General features: G+C 42.9%; 1 protein-coding gene and 1 pseudogene across 2 annotated transcripts in view; one reads left to right on the top strand and one right to left on the bottom strand.

Annotated features, from left to right (window-relative positions):
- Positions 1–16,434, bottom strand: part of Ppm1l (protein phosphatase, Mg2+/Mn2+ dependent 1L) — a 207,390-nt gene that overhangs the window by 71,037 nt on the left and 119,919 nt on the right. The gene's annotated exons all lie outside the window — the stretch shown is intronic.
- The window catches only part of LOC142836622 (NEDD8-activating enzyme E1 catalytic subunit-like), a 41,184-nt pseudogene continuing 24,921 nt past the window's right edge, over positions 172–16,434 (top strand).

Raw genomic sequence — 16,434 nt, 5'->3', positions numbered from 1 at the left:
TGCATCACCATGCCCAGCTCCTGGTTCATTTTTAAATGCTCCAGATGTGTAAGAACTTACTCCTTAGCTCTGCTGCTCAGGCCCTGCTGCGGGAGAGTTCTGCAGTCAAGGTATCTCAGTTCCCTGTTCTACTACCAAGACTCTGTTCTGCTGTCCCTGACGCCAGCCATCATGCCAAGGGGACAGAAGAGTAAGGCGCGTGCTCGTGAGAAACTGCATCAGGGGCTCAAGGATGCTCAAGCAAAGGAGGCAGAGAAAGCAGAGTCACCTGCTGGCTCTGATCAAGCTTCAGGAGATGCTAAGCCAAGCACTTCTACTGCTGACTTCCCACAGCAGTCTGAAAGCTCAGCACCCAGCAGCACTGCCAGCCAGGGAGTGACCCATGGAGGGTCTGATAATGGTGACCAGGGCCAAGGGGACGGAAATGAGCATTCCTCAGGGGTTCTACCCTGCACTAGAAGCATGCAGAAGGATCTTATGACAAGGAAGACGGGAATGCTGATGGGGTACATCCTCTACAAATACAAAGTGCAGCAGCCCATGAAGAGGGTCATCACTGAGCAGCTAGTGCGGGAAGAATACCTAGAATACCGTCAGGTTCCTAACAGTGATCCTCCATCCTATGAGTTCCTGTGGGGCCCAAGAGCCTATGCTGAACCAACCGAGATAAAGGTGATGGACTTTTTAGCCAAGGTCAGTAAAGCCTTGCCTGGGGTTTGCTTATATCGTTCTGAGCAGGATTTGATTGGAGAGGAAGAGAAAGCCCAAGCTGCAGCTGCAGCCAAGTCTGGCACTAAAGGCAAGGCCAAGGGACGTACTAAGACCAAGTTACGTCGTCCTACTCACAAGTGAGGTATAAGGTAGCCTCTGCTTTATGATTGAAAAGGTCTGTTCACCTTTCTCAAATAAGCTGTTGAAAATCTTTTGGAGGACTTTCAGCAAAATTGTAACTTGGGGTCAAATGTACACAGATAAGTTTTGTAGCCAGTTCCTTCACTGCTGTTCTCCAAGTTGGGAGCTCAAATTTTTTGGATTGATTTGAAATACAGTTTACAATTTGACATGTTCTAAGGATTTGATGATGTTCATAAGATACTATGGAATTAGATTAAGAAAATGGTGTGTGAAATACAAAGAAAAATATTCAAAAGCGTTAGGCTTTTCAGTGAATATTTTCTCTTAGTCCCTGTTTTCTTGGCAGTGATGTCAGGGATGTAAACTGACTTTTGTTTCTGATATTAAAATATGTGTGAGAAATGAGCAGAGAAGCAGATCTCTTGTTTTAAAGGTTCATGATTTAACCAAGCATGCACTGAATAGCTACTCTTTCAAAGATGTCATCCTGTGTATTGGAAATGTTTGGTAAAAGAAGCAGGAGGTCTGGGATATGCAATGATATTTTCTCTAAGAAGCTCTTATTATTGGACAGAATGGAGTAAGATCTCCATTTCCTAAAGAAACAATAAAAGGGGTGATGTCTTCTTCAACAACAACAACAAAAACTTACTCCTTAGATACATGGAATATAGAAAGTAAAGAAACGTGAATTTTGAACGCAGGTACACATTTATCAAAATTAAGAATTTCCCTTCGGTTTCACATATTCTAAGAAAATGTAGCCAAATGGCTTGAATAAAAGCGGTAGCTTTGGCGCTCTGTTCCAGTGGGCACGAATGGCTGTGAACGTGAGGGATGTTTCTAAGTTCCAACTGTGACCATGCGCTCTCTCTTCTAACCTAAATAGTCCTACTTAGAAGGAGACTGCTACCGTGTCTTTCTTGGTTCTTTAGCAGTTTGTAAAAGTGTCAAGCATAGCCAGGCGGTGGTGGCACATGCCTTAATTCTAGCACACGGGAGGCAGAGGCAGGCGAATCTCTGTGAGTTCGAGGCTAGCCTGGTCTATAGAGTGAGTTCCAGGACAGGCTCCAAAGCTTCAGAGAGAAACAAAACAAAATAAAAACAAAACAACACCACCAACAAAAAAGTCAGGCATTTAGTCATCATCTAGTAGTTGATCAATAGATATTTTCTGAATGAATGGAGCAAAACTCAGTGTAACAGAGACATTCAATCAGTTCATCCTAGATCACATAAACTAGGAAACAATGAGTAATATTTAATAAGATATGTGTTACTGGGCAAGTTAATGTTTTTTAACATTGTTCATGGTTCCCCTAATATATTAGGAAACCATACACAAAAGAGAAATTTTGCCATAGAAGGCTTCAGAAATATGCTAAGACACAGGAAAAACTCCCATATTCATGAATCTGCCACAGGCTTTGAGGTAGGTGCTCCTGGAGTTACCCTTTCATCCACCAGGTGGCATTAAGAATCAGGCAATGGGTAGCACTTCTGAGCTCCCCTGGATGGAAACAGGAAGCTAGTGATGGTGGTCTTTATGTTGACTAAACCAACAACTGCCAACATCTTAAACTATGGCGAGCAGGGGACTGGCTGAACTGGGTTTTACAGCAAGTCTTATAATTGGTTTGCATTTTCATTTAGTATTTACTGAATGTTTACGACGTTCCAAGGATGACACTGAATACAGAGAGCTAAAGAGTTCTTGCCTTCAAACACCCTGAAATTTAAGGAAGCAGATAACCTATAAATAGATCAATACAAAGAACGTGTAATCAATTATCTAACTGAGATGCTTGAGGAATACTTGCCTAGCGGGATATGCGAGCCCGCTCTAGAGGAATGAAAGGAGTTAGCTAAGCAGATCAATTAGTGCTGTGGTCTAGACATGAGGGGGTTCCCAAACAGACCAATGTGTTTAAGGCTTGGTTTTCAGCTGGCGGGTAACCACTGAGAGATAAGGGACACGAGAGTGCTAGGTTCATCGGCATGGCAATTCATGCATAGTGGATGAGCTGCGGCCAAGTGGTAGGTTACAAGGAGCTGTGTCACAACTGGGTAGCATTCAAGGCAGAATTCACACAGGCATAGAGCTAAACCGGGGCTATAGGAAGAGGTGTTATAGGGCCAAAGTAAGTTGGATGTGGGAGTGTTTGGAGGGAGGAGGAAAGGTGAGGGAAATAGAACGTGAGGAGGTGATGGGGAACCTTCTTCAGCAAATCCTACCGGTGTGCGCCACACAATGGTGTGGGAAGTCCTTCTGTATATGTGTTGCTTTTATTGGCTAATGAATAAAGTTGTTTTAGCCAGTGGCTTAGCAGAATAGAGTAAGGTAGGAATTCAAAGCAGGGATAGAGGAGAAAGTAGGCAGAATCAGCAAGAAGCCATGTAGCTGTCTGCAGGAGCCCGCTGGAACCTTGCTGGTAAGCCACAGTCACGTGGCAATACACAGATTAATAGAAATGGGTTAATTTAAGATATAAGAGTTAGCCAGAAATACTCTTAAGGTATTGGCCAAACAGTACTGCAAATAATACAGATTTCTGTGTGATTATTTCGGGTCTGGGCAGCCCAGGAACGAACAAGCAGCCTCCGACAAGGACCTAGCATCAGGTTAGAACCAGATGAAAATGTTCAGGAATTTTAACTAAGATCATAGATGATTATTAGTAACAACTACTATTCACTGGAACTTTCCATATGCAGAACAGTAGACTAACACTTAGGTATCCTATCTTCTCTCTTCCTTCTTCTGAGTCCTAAAAATATATAGTATTTTCGATACTCACTTCTCAGAGCCTGAACTGCTCTACTCTTGAATATTCTCAAACAATAGGTGTCTCTCCAACAACCACACACTTTAGACAAGACTAGGAAACCTTGGTTCGAAGTCACATTGCCATCGGCCTGATCTATGGCTCAATGTACCTGAACATAATCATCAACCCAGAGGCCCTTGGTTCCTTCCTGTTTAACAGTGGAGTGAGGTACTGGGAAAACAGAGGATTGAGATTTTCAAAAGTCCCTCTCAACTTAAGTTCTACTCTGAAATTTCTTTTCCTCTACTGTCTACTCAATGTTGGAGGTGCTGGAAGTGGTGGTGGGGCAAGTTATAAACAATCTGTAAAACCTACAAGACCTGGAGACTTAGGATTTAGCCAGAGAACTGACAGATAAATTGCACAGGAAAAAATAACATCTTTCAGGCCCTGGTGTGACTGCTTTGCTTGGATCATACTAAGTGGTAATCTCTCAAAGTTCAAGTTACACTCTACGAGCCTAACAAACAGAAGGCACGATGGTTATCCCAAAGGCTAAAAATGTGCCCACTGGTTTATGGGTCTCTACACAGCAGTTTCTCCAGAAATTCTACATTAACTACAGGGACTTAGCAGCCAACCACTGGCACTATGAAGCCATTACTGAATTAACAGAGCCAGTGACAAGGTCACATGGCTTCAAATACCTGCAGTCACATTAGTGACAGTGAACCAACCACTGACTAAGTAACAGAGATGCTCTCCGAGCCTTAAACGTGGCAGAAGAAGTGACAACCAGTGTGACCGATTCTCAACAAAACAGACTGTTGTGGCAACAAGCAGCCAGGGCAGAAAAGAGAACCAGTGGCTTCGTGTAGGGAAGTCAAAATCTCAATACACTTAATATTTTGCAGCAAGCACTTGATACCAGTCCTTTTTTTTTCTTAAAAAAAAAAAGGGATTCAAAGAAACCATACACTTTGAATTTCATATAGACCAGATCTATGGAAAACAATGTTGAATTACAGTCTAAATATCAAAATAACCCTAGAAAGTGCTCTGAAGTTGGAGCGTTATAGCTCCTATTGTCTGGTAACCATGCCAACGGGTGACACTTTGGGGCACAAAATACTTGGGAGTGAGAGTTTTTAAATGGTAGAAAGTGCAGAAGCAGAGTAACCAGGCTAGACTCCATGTTCCCACTGCAGCAGGGAAGGTCCTCACAGGGCTCTGCACTCACCATTCTCCAGATGTCATGGGTGACAGTGAGAGGGGCTTCAGTTGGAGAGGACTACAAAGCAAATTTATATTATTTACTAGCTCCTGAGAAACATCTCATTAAAACTTAGTAAAGCTGCAGCTTTCTTTTAATTCCATGAGATTATATAAATAAATTCTCAAAGACTTAATTAGTTCAAATAGTTCAAACAAAAACTGGCTAGAGCCGGGCGGTGGTGGCGCACGCCTTTAATCCCAGCACTCGGGAGGCAGAGGCAGGCGGATCTCTGTGAGTTCGAGGCCAGCCTGCTCTACAAGAGCTAGTTCCAGGACAGGAACCGAAAAGCTACGGAGAAACCCTGTCTCGAAAATCCAAAAATAAATAAATAAGTAAATAAATAAATAAACCCTGTTAAAAACTGGCTACAACTAGAGGTGGAAAAAAAAACAACAGAAATATTTTAATGACGATAAAAATGTTCCTAAGTCCTACGGCTTCTACACATTGACTCTAGGTCAGGCACTAAATCAAGAACTGTGTGTGCATGTCCTCTAAAACCAGGAGAGACCATGTGTGCATGTCCTCTAAAACCAGGAGAGACCGTGTGTGCATGTCCTATAATGGCAGGAAGGGAAAGATGAAGGGCGCAGCTCAAAGGGTGGAGTGCTTGCCTAGTACATACAAGCCTCTAGGCTTAGTCCCCAGAACCACAACACACACACACACACACACACACACACACACACACACACACACACACACACACACAGTTAAACTGAAAGGGAAAAACCCACTTGGCCAGCACAAAATATACCAGATTTATTCATCAAGCCCAATTCACTCTATCAAACATTGCACCGCTAGTACTACCTACAGGGCAGGTGCCACCTGTGTGAAATGACAAAAGGAATGTGAGAGAGAACCTAAAATAATAACATAAATGTGACAAATGAATTGGATTCTCCCAAAACGGGAAACATAATATCATCTATCTTGTTATTTATTAAGTCCATTTGGGAACTATTAACCTCATTATTTATAATGCTTCTTCCTATTTTGTGTTTTGTTGTTGTAACACCATTAACTAACCAGCACAGTTAATCAAGCCTCCATCCAGGACGTTAAACGGTTTTGTGGATGCTGAAGCCATATTTCAGAACACACCCATAGGAATATTAAAGAAATACGGAACATCTGAAGAACTCTATCCACTTAGCTGCTTGGAAAGACACCTGCTTAACTTTTTCTTGTCACTAGCCTGATACCCAAGGCTGAATGAGTTTTGTACTATTAAAATAATGCCAAAAAAATCAACAACAAAAAAATCTTCCCAATGCCCTACGTAGCATGGTTAACTGTAACATAGAAGGTGGGGACATGGGGAGGGGGTGACCCAAACAGCTGGAAAAACACTGAAGTGACTCACTTCAAAGTCACAGATTTGACTCAGGTGAGTCTTTTCACAGCCAAGTGTCCCTGGTGTTTCTTCTGCATGGCCTGCCCAGGGCAGGACACAGGCTGGAGAGAGAAGATGGCCAGGGACACAGCAGCTGGCTCTACCAGCTTTGGCAAATCTGTCAAATGTTTTCCTGATTTTTTCACAGCACAGGAAACAAGACCCACGGCAACTGAAAGCTAGTTTTTGGAGCAGATTTAGTACACGGGCCCAGTGACATTTTCTAGCCGCGGAGCAGCCGGTAATTAAATATCAAGGCATTAATGGCCTGGCTGGCTCATCGAGCTGTGATTTGAGGCCCTAAAGGCTCCATGACTGATGCTCGTTCTCTTCTCAGGTTTCTGAGGTGCACAGCCTTTTGCCCCAAGACAAGTCAGCTGGTCAAAACCAACAGGGAGCTGCAGCATGCAACCTCTACTTTCTCAGGGCTTGCTCAGTGTTACCTAAATATGTGCTGCCTTTGCATTTTCTGCAGTCTTTGCAGCAATGCAGCATTCCTGCCCCTGCCAACTGATGCATTAAACTACACTAAATCGAACCAAAGGAGGCAAGCAAGCATGCGCGCACACACACAGAGACACAAACACACACACACACACACACACGCACGCACACACACACCATTCTCTCTCAGCTTCTACCCTCTTGAAAGTTTACTCTGGGTGTTGCAGGTCACCCGCTCTTTACAGAAGATGAAAACAGAGAGTTCACAATGGGTCAGGATCTCCACTCCATCCTACAGAAAGAGATGAGGTGATTGCCACTACAAAGTTCACACAACTCATTCTCACTGAAAGAAGTTGTACAGTCCCTGAGGACTAGCTGTTCTTGTGGCCTCAATGGAAAAGGAATTTCTCCATAATCTCTTTGAGCAATAAGAGCTAAGAGTGAGGGCCTCCCCAAAGCTTCCCTCAGTCACCTGGAAAGTGAGACCAGTCTTGTGAAAAGGAGGCCCTGTAGGGCTCTACAAGTCTGTGTGGTCCTAGCCACTTCCCCTTTGGAGGACAATATCCCCAGCTCCTGGTGCCTGGGTTGTATGTCGTTGCCTTATTACACTTGTGCTTTGGGGGCATCAAGGCTTTTGACATCACAGAACTCCCTTACGAGTCTGTCCCTAACTGCGTGCATCCAAATGGCACCTTCGGCCACTAAAAGGGAGAATGCAGGAGACATTTCAATGCCATGAAATACCTACAGTATATTAAACGGGGGCAGACTACAACGCTATGCATGGCCATCAGCAATGGTGCTTTTCAGGGCAGAGGAACTACATGATAATTTTGTTTTCTCCTCCAAGGTTTTGTGTTTTTAGGATTCCTACAATGACTGTAAATTACTTCTCTAATAATATAATGTTGAACAGAAAGAAAAGAACAATCAGCTATGCCAGCTCTTTTTCCCAGAGAAGAAATAGGGAAAAGACTGAACATGTAATCTTCTCTGACATTAGCCACTTAAGTGTTAACCTTCCCTCTGCCAATTTTTTTGACTTTGGTCACAGCAGGAAACTTACTTAAAAAAACTCTCTGGCACAAGGAAGAAGAGGGCAAGAAAATAAAAGGGTACCACTGAAAATGGAAGTCTAAAAATGAACAGTGCAACAAGATTTACACATTTACACCAGAATAGCAGAGGACGCTAAGAGGCGTTCCTCTAGAGCAGGGCTTAATGGTTTCCACTTTACGGAATGCTGGCAGGCTAACCAACCCTGCAACCACACAGGTGCAGAACCAGGGTAACAGCCACCCCATCTGTGATCTGCTGGAGCATGTGAAGGGACCGGTCCTGCAGACCCAAAGCTGCAGGGTCTCCACAACACAGGTAACAGCGGGATATCCAAGAGGAGTCCCAGTGAGGATCCAGCATCAATAGTGCAGCAGAAACCAGAGGACTGGAACCAGACCAGTGACTCTCTGCAATGAACATTTGCAAGTCATGGCACACAGACAACAGGTTTACTACGTGACTCACTGTGTCACACTACAGGTTCCATGACAAGATTGATCTTTCCTTTTATTTTTTTCTTTACTCTTACATTTTATTTGGGGGTGGGAGGGTTGCAGTGGCAGAGGCTGGATATGAAGGGATGGGAAAATGAATGGGATAGAGACGCACGATGTGGAAGACATAAAGAATAAATAAAAAGAAAGTTAAAAGATTTTTTAAAAAAAACTAAATAATCATCTAGATTTCTTATTTTTCATATCCCTAACTTATCAACACACAGTTAAAGGGAGTAACGAGCTGACGTGGGAGACGTTTGCTCTTGTTACACTCTAGCTTTAGAGGGAAAACAGGACGGACTCCGGAGGAACAGGATTGATGGCCTATGGTAATCACACGATTAGGATGAAGGATCCCTAATAGCACAAGCTTCCACCAGACACATTCCTCAAGAGGCACATTTACTAAGAGAAATTAGGCCATTTACAATTCAAAAACAAAAAGTCATGCATCAAAGTCTTTTTTATAGAGATGGTCTGAAGTCATTTTTCTAACCACTCCTGGCTTGGGACCATTTCAGAGGGAGAGAGAGAAAGTTGGGTGGCACCCCAGAAAAAGCAGAGGGTCCGCAGCTGTGAGGGCGGAGCTTCTAATGCAGGAGAAGCTGTCCAGGCACCAGAAGAAATGTTCACTGCTGCTCATTGCTTATCTGCACGCTGCAAAAATGGGTCAGCTGTGGCTCATTTCCAACCGACCACCCAAACCCCACAGTCCTCCAAACACAGAGAAGACGGTGCCACCAAAAGAGGAGCAGTGAGTGTAATAATTGTTGTGTTTCTCACAACAATCATTACAGTGAGGAATCGTGGCAGACGGTGATGAAATGCGGCAAAGCGGCAGCTTCAGCTCCTCTTCCCTCTGTGGGGTTCTCCGCCCTTGCCATCTCTATCGCTTGTGGTTAGACATCTGGGGACACACTCCTGTTCAAGTTCCCCTTCGCCTCTCAATGTCACTTTAATTGCCTTGATCTCTTTGGGGCTTTATTTCTTTAACCGTTTAAAAACTTATCTAGGATCAAGTAGATAGCAAGAATATCATAATGATCAAGAAGGATCTACTCAAGTTATAGCATTTCAAATGAATTAAATAAAAATGTGTTTCCTGTACTATTTCCATCACAAACCAGCTGTAGTCAAGTTTCTGTAAAAGCTGGTATTCAGTAGAAACACTAGAGTATTTTTAAAATATGGTTTTATTAGAAAATAAGTGTAGATGTGATGTGCTTTTACCATTGCAGCAAAAGCTGAACAGAAACTGAATTTCATCCTTAAAGAAAACAATCTTTTAAAACAAATGCGAGGTTCTGTTCTACCTGTTTCCAAGGGAAGAACACTAGCACTTTAGGGCCTATAGAAAAGTCAGCAAGCAGTACTTACTTCTGCAACTTTTACTATCTTATCTTCACAGCTATTTCACAGATGAGGAGACTGAAGAACAAAATTATTAAATTCCCCAAAGTCATTCAGTGGTGAATGGTGGAGCAGAAACTCAAACCCAGATCTTTCTGTGCTTCAGACATGTTTTCCTAATACATACGGTGGCCTGGGATGTCTAACCTTAGCTTGGGGATGTAGCTCAGTGAAAGTATGCCTGCCTAGAATGCTCAAGACCCTGGGTTCAAATCCCACCCCCACCACAAAGCAAGGATACACACACACACACACACACACAGAGAGAGAGAGAGAGAGGGAGGGAGAGAGAGAGAGAGAGAGAGAGAGAGAGAGAGAGAGAGAGAGAGAGAGAGAGAGAGAGAGACTTAACCTAGCCAGATATACTGTTAAGTTGTGCATCTGGATCTAGACACCATGAATTGAGGAAGCACAGTTTATTATTTAATAGACTGAGATCACTCACAAGTGTCAACACTAAAATCAAATGACAAAAATAATCATTTTATCAGATGTCAGGTTAGCAGACAGCATCTTTACCAGCTCAACCCATCTCACCGGCCCTGGAACCTCTCCTTTAAAAGATTTCCTAGATCAGAGACGTGAACATAGATTAGACGACCTCCAATGTCGTATGATGGCATAGCAGGTTACTAGCTGCTTCTCACAGGAGCCATTTATTCTCCTGTTTAAGTCATTCCATACGTACTCACTGAGCACTGCTACCCAGGACAGGCCTGGCACCCTCCTCTTACAGGACTGCTACTTGCAGAGCCCCAAACCAAACAAATCCCTGAATCACTTGGTAACTGACCAACATGGGGGGGGGGAATTAGCATAATCAATTCACATCATCCCCAACTGAAACTAACCAAAGATGACTGCTTTCACCTGATTGGTGATGGGCGGTAACAAAGTTTTTCTTACAGGCATGCTAATCGCTAGCACATACAAGGCAGAAACAACAGATGTCACAAACCCAAGAGATTTTTATAGCATAAAAAAACATAGCTTCTAACAGCTTCACTGCCAAAAAGGATGTCTCCAGTTTACCAAGCAAAGCCCTCAGCATCGGGACGTAGATACCGCTATAACATAAGGAAGGGCGTCAGAAGAAGGGTGCCAGGCGGCAGACGGAGGGTAACACAGAAAAAGGAGGCTCGCAAAAATTGTAGAGGCTGAATTTTGGCGCTCAGCACAGCTAGGCAAACAGCTGCTTTTTACATCCACACTGTACCGCTCCCTGCCTTTAAATCTGCACAGCGCGCATCAACACCCATCAGAGCAGACCACGCAACTTCAAAGGCACAACTAGAAATTCTTTTGCTTTCTCAACCCTACTTCCTTGAGAGAGCTCCTGCTTGCACGAGATAACACGGCCCAGCTTTGATGGTGGGCCTCTGCCAACGGAGGTGTATTAAAGTCGCACAGGGGAGGGGTTCTTATCTTCGCTTTCGGTCATGGGATGCTCCTTGTGCGTGGGGCTTCTGGCAAAAGCAGAGATACAGGCAAACGGTGTCCTGTCCTATCATCGGCTTTTAGAGCATCTACTTGCACACCACTGACCTGAGGTAGAGAACATAAGGGCTCTTGCTTTCTTGATTCGTTTGCAGACAGGAATAATACGTGCTGCTAGGCATTCTGGGAGGATCAATGATTATTTATAGGGCTACACCGAGCCCCTTGGAATAGATTTGAAATAACACAGCGTAAGTGCATTGCCTCTTTGGGGACTCCCTCAGCAGTCCAGGCTCTACATATCTAACAAGCCGAGCAAATTCGGAAGGTTCTGGAGACTGCCACCATGACGACCCTATTTCTGGGTCAGAATGGCATGCGACGACAGTCCCTTGACTGCATCTACCACTCACGCCCTGCAGAGAGGGAGTGATCCGCTGAGTTAGGAGTATGCGGAGGAGAGAGACACCAAGGCAGGTGAGAACTAATGTTGACCTCTGTGTGATTCTTTGGAACTTAACGGATGCAGGACCAGGCAGGACAGAAAACCTCAGACAACAAAATAGCCGACAGGACAACATACCCAAGAGAAAGTCTAAACGTGACTATTTCCCATCATCCATCCTAAGTCAGAATTTAATTTCTATCTTTAGGCTCACTTTGCAAAAATCTCACACTTGACCTGTTTGACCCCATGGCAACACCACCCTATTATAACAGATGGTCCTCAAGTGCTGCATTTAACTGAAGGCATGTGCCAATACCTCTATCAAACCTTGAAATAGCATGCTTGCCAAGAACCAACTAACCATTTTTGTAGCATATAAGCTTTATATAAATTCTATTATATGTTTTCCTAGGAAAACAAGGGTGGTGTCCAGTGATTTCCACATCTGGAAGTTGCCCCATCATTATCAGGATGGATTTGGTTGACTCTGCCTCATTCTCCCCATTACAGAACCTTCAAACATTGTAGGAATGACCTCCTTTCTGGGCTAGACCCCCTTTCCATCCTGAGACGTTCACAACAGAAGAGACCAGGAATATCTCAAAATTCTTAATGCTCTTATCAAATATAACATTGCCCACACTGCTTCTGAACCTCCCCAGAATATTACATTTCTTCATGTCTACAAAATTGCCAGGCTTCAGACTGTTTCACCTTAGCTTTGGTCACGGTTTATGACCAAGCTCTGCAGGAACAAATTGCGAATTCCAAAGAGCATGAGCAACCCTAACAGAGACAACGCCCTTCAGCATTTGAGAGTGGGCAAAGCTTACCTATCTTTTTTTTTTTTTGTCTTCCTTTTTTGTTTGTTTTTGATTTTTGTTTTTCTTTTTAAGACAGTGTTTCTCTGTGAAACAGTCCTAGACCAGACTGGCCTCGAACTCCCAGAGATCCTCCCACCTCTGCCTCCCCCACCAGTTCTGAGATTAAAGGCGGGCACCACCACCACCCAATCTACTTTCTAAAAGAATCAAACAAAACACAGGCTCTAAATGAAGACTTTCAACAGGACACTTGCAAATGCTGGTGTGCCTCTTCTGCTACAGAAACCGTAGGTTTCAATGCATTTCCATGGATTTTGATAGAAAAGTCTCTTTGGTCACCCGAGAACTATGCTGGGGTCTTATCTGTTGCCATCCTGTCTGCATGCCTGAATATGTAACCAGCCTCACATGCATTTGAAAGTGAGGGCCTACTGAAGAGGAAACTGCTATTTCCTCTTCAGGATTGCTTTGCTGCCTTGTGTCTTAGCACCATTTCCATACTCTTAGATGTGAGGAGATTTGGGAGCAGTGGTAAAGGAAGATTAAAGCCATTTTCGAAGCGCTACTGAAGTGAGCCCACTTAAGAACCCAACCCCATGTGCAGTAGTCTGAAAACCTGCTGAAATAAAGCCACGTTTTCTAAGTCATCTTGAGTGACTAGAGCTTCCGAATCCCTTCACTAGAATGGCTTCTGAATCGCTCAAGAATCACAAAATAAGCCGGGCGGTGGTGGAGCATGCCTTTAATCCCAGCACTCGGGAGGCAGAGGCAGGCGGATCTCTGGGAGTTCGAGGTCAGCCTGGTCTACAAGAGCTAGTTCTGGGACAGGCACCAAAAGCTACAGAGAAACCCTGTCTCAAAAAACCAAAAAAAAAAAAAAAAAAGAATCACAAAATAAAATACGACTTGTAGGAAGCTCATTTACAGTAACCTATTCAAAAAATATCTTCAATGGAAATAAGTCAAGAAGGACTCACTCTAATGGCTTCTGTGCTATATGGGTCAGGTCGCTGATGTTACGTGATCAAGTGTGATTTCCTGTGTGTGTGAGTCTTAGAAGGCACAGTACCATCAATTAAAATAAATATCCAGTGGACAGAGTATTGTGGGAGGTCCTTCTATGTGTTGATTTTATTGGTCAATGAATAAAGAAAACTGGCTTGGCCTATAGCATGGGAGGAAGAAGGCAGAGCTAGGAGAAGCCATGGATCCACTGCCTGAGAGAGATGCTAGGAACTTCAGCTGGTAAGCCACAGCTACGTGGCTATATACAGAATAATAGAGATGGGTTAGTTTAGGATATGAGTTTAGCCAGAAATACGCTTAAGCTATAGGTCAAACAGTATTGCAAATAATATGGTTTTCTGACTGGTTATTTCATGGCTGGGCGGCTGGGATGAACAAGCCACCCTTCTCAATACAACAGAGGGTAAATACACTGTTTTTAGGTGAGCTTTTACTTTTGTGTGTAAGATTACTTTTAATTAATTTATTTTTATCTTATGAGTGTAGATGTTTTGACTGCACGTATAAAAAATATATATATGAGCACCACGTGCATGGCAAGCACCCATGGAGGCCAGAAGAGGGTGCTGGATCTCCTGGAACTGGAGTTATTGGACAGTTGGGAGCTGCTGTGTGGGTGTTAGGAACCGAACCAGGGCCTTTGCAAGAACAACCAGTGATCTTGACAAATCAACCATCACTTCAGACCACAATAAGTTGAATACCAGTCATCTCTAAATTAATTCTATAGCAACTCTTGAATGGCATTAATTTAGATATAGAAAAGAAGAAAATTAGTACATTTAGTAGTCTACTCAAGAGAAATGAAGTCCAAGATTTAGGTACCCCTTTATATAACCCTAAATTTCCCTGGTAAGTTTTGTTCAACCTCACTTGATCATATGCTTTATGAGGAAAAATTTCATGCCTTTTAAAGCTAAAATCGCATTCCTTTTGTCTTGCACAGTGCCTGACATATGGACAGTTCTAAAAATACTATTACATAATTCTGCTTGCTGTCACTGCCAAAAATACATAAATCCTTCCCCTTGTACTGCTGTGGGAACCACGAACATGACCCAGTTCAACTTGCAGCGTTTAAGTGTCGGGGTTGTGCAGTCCAAGGGATGTAAAGGCACGTAAGAGCTCATCTAGTTCAAAACTCTTCAGGCCTAGAAGAACCTCAAGGATGTAAGCTAGGACCCAGAAGATAGACCTCAACGGATAGTGTGGTTTTTGTGATTAGCCAGCTAACCTGGCTAGTTTTATGTCCATTTGACACAGCTAGAGTCATCTGAAAGGAGGGAATCTCAGTTGAGAAAATGTCTCCCTAAGATGTGTCTGTGGGGCATCTTTTAGTTAGTGGTTCATAGGGAAGGACCCAGCCCATTGTGGGTGGGACTATCCGTGGGCTGGTGGTCCAAGTTCTATAAGAGGGTGGGCTGAGCAGACCAAAGGAAGCAAGTCAGTAAGCAATTCGTCTCCATAGCCTCTGCATCAGCTCCTGCCTCCAGGTTCCAGCCTTGTTTGAATTCCTGTCCTGACTTCCTCCAATGGTGGACTACAGTGTGGAAGCGTAAGCGGAAAAAAAAAAAAAAAAAAAAAACTTTCCTCCCCAATTTACTTTTTGGTCATGGTGTTACATCACAGTAGTAGAAACTCTAAGACAGCAGAACTTTATTACATGGAAAAAAATCTAAGTCCAGAGACCTTGTACATACAAGAGTAGGTTTCTGCTTCAAAGTCCTTGAGAGAACACTACAAAATGATTGTAGCTATGATCTAACTGACATCAGCTGGAAATCTCTGGTCATAAGAAGAAATAGCTCCGAACTATAACCTTTGATGACTTCCTCCAAAGGTGGTTTGTCATACTCTGGGTCTCTGAAGCTCTAAGACTCTAACTAACTGAACTGCCTAAGGATAAGTACTCTTAATGAACAGCTATAACAAGTGCCTTCCTTAAACGGGGTTGTATTTTTATGTCCTAAATACTCAGAAAGTTCCGCTATATGGCAAACATTTTTTTTTTAAATAAAACCATTTCCTATTCAGGAATCTACTCACTCTTGACATTTTATGTTATTTAAGACATAAGATTAAAAATGAGGCTCATTGTTATTTATTAGATTTGAATGTATTATTATTTACAAACCATTGACATTTAAAACCAGGCAATTTAAATAAAAAGGGAAAGAAGATTTATTAAGTTTAACATAGCTGAAATGTTTTATTAACTTTGCAAATGAGATCAAACAGAGACAGTCTAAAATTAATATTAAACTTGGGGGCTGGAGGGATGGCACAGGGGTGAAGAGCATTTGCTGCTCTCGTGGAGGACCCTGATTTCATTCCCAGTATCCACGGTGACTCACAGGCAGCTGCAACTCCAATCCCAGAGGATCTGAACTCTCTCCGGGCCTTTGTGGGTACTGCACACACATGGTGCACAGACATACATGAAGGCAAAACATGTATACGTGTAAAATAAAATTTAATGTGTTAAATTTTACCTAGTTATAAATAAAAGAAAAACTAAGCTTTGGAGACTGCAACAAAAGGCACGTGCGCGCGCGCGCGCACACACACACACACACACACACACACACACACACTGCAAAACCTAAAGAACTTTGAAAACAAAAAATCTTGCATTCTTCCTCATCCTCACATTTAGCCTACTGACTGCCCCGTCATTATGGCCGGAAAGAATAAATAAGGTTCCTCCAGCAATTTAACAGCATAACTGCAGGCTCTACCACAATTGTGCGGGAAGGAAGATTAAATGTTAATTGGTTTTATTGCTTTTGTTTTTTGACACTCTTAGAAACATATTACAGTGAAGAAAGACTATTTAAATATCAGGAATTTAAAAAAAATTTTGCTTAGTGAGAGTCGATCCGATTTTCTGTGTCTAGCAAAGCTGAGAAAAAGAAAATAGTGTTTCATAAATCTGGGATACAGACTAAGCAAGATAAGGCTGGAAAGATGAATAAATATACAGTAAGA

The sequence above is a fragment of the Microtus pennsylvanicus genome, chromosome 16, assembly GCF_037038515.1.
Source record: "Microtus pennsylvanicus isolate mMicPen1 chromosome 16, mMicPen1.hap1, whole genome shotgun sequence".
NCBI lineage: Eukaryota > Metazoa > Chordata > Mammalia > Rodentia > Cricetidae > Microtus > Microtus pennsylvanicus.
Note: the sequence above shows the minus strand (reverse complement) of the source record. Positions and strands in the feature narration are given on the sequence as shown.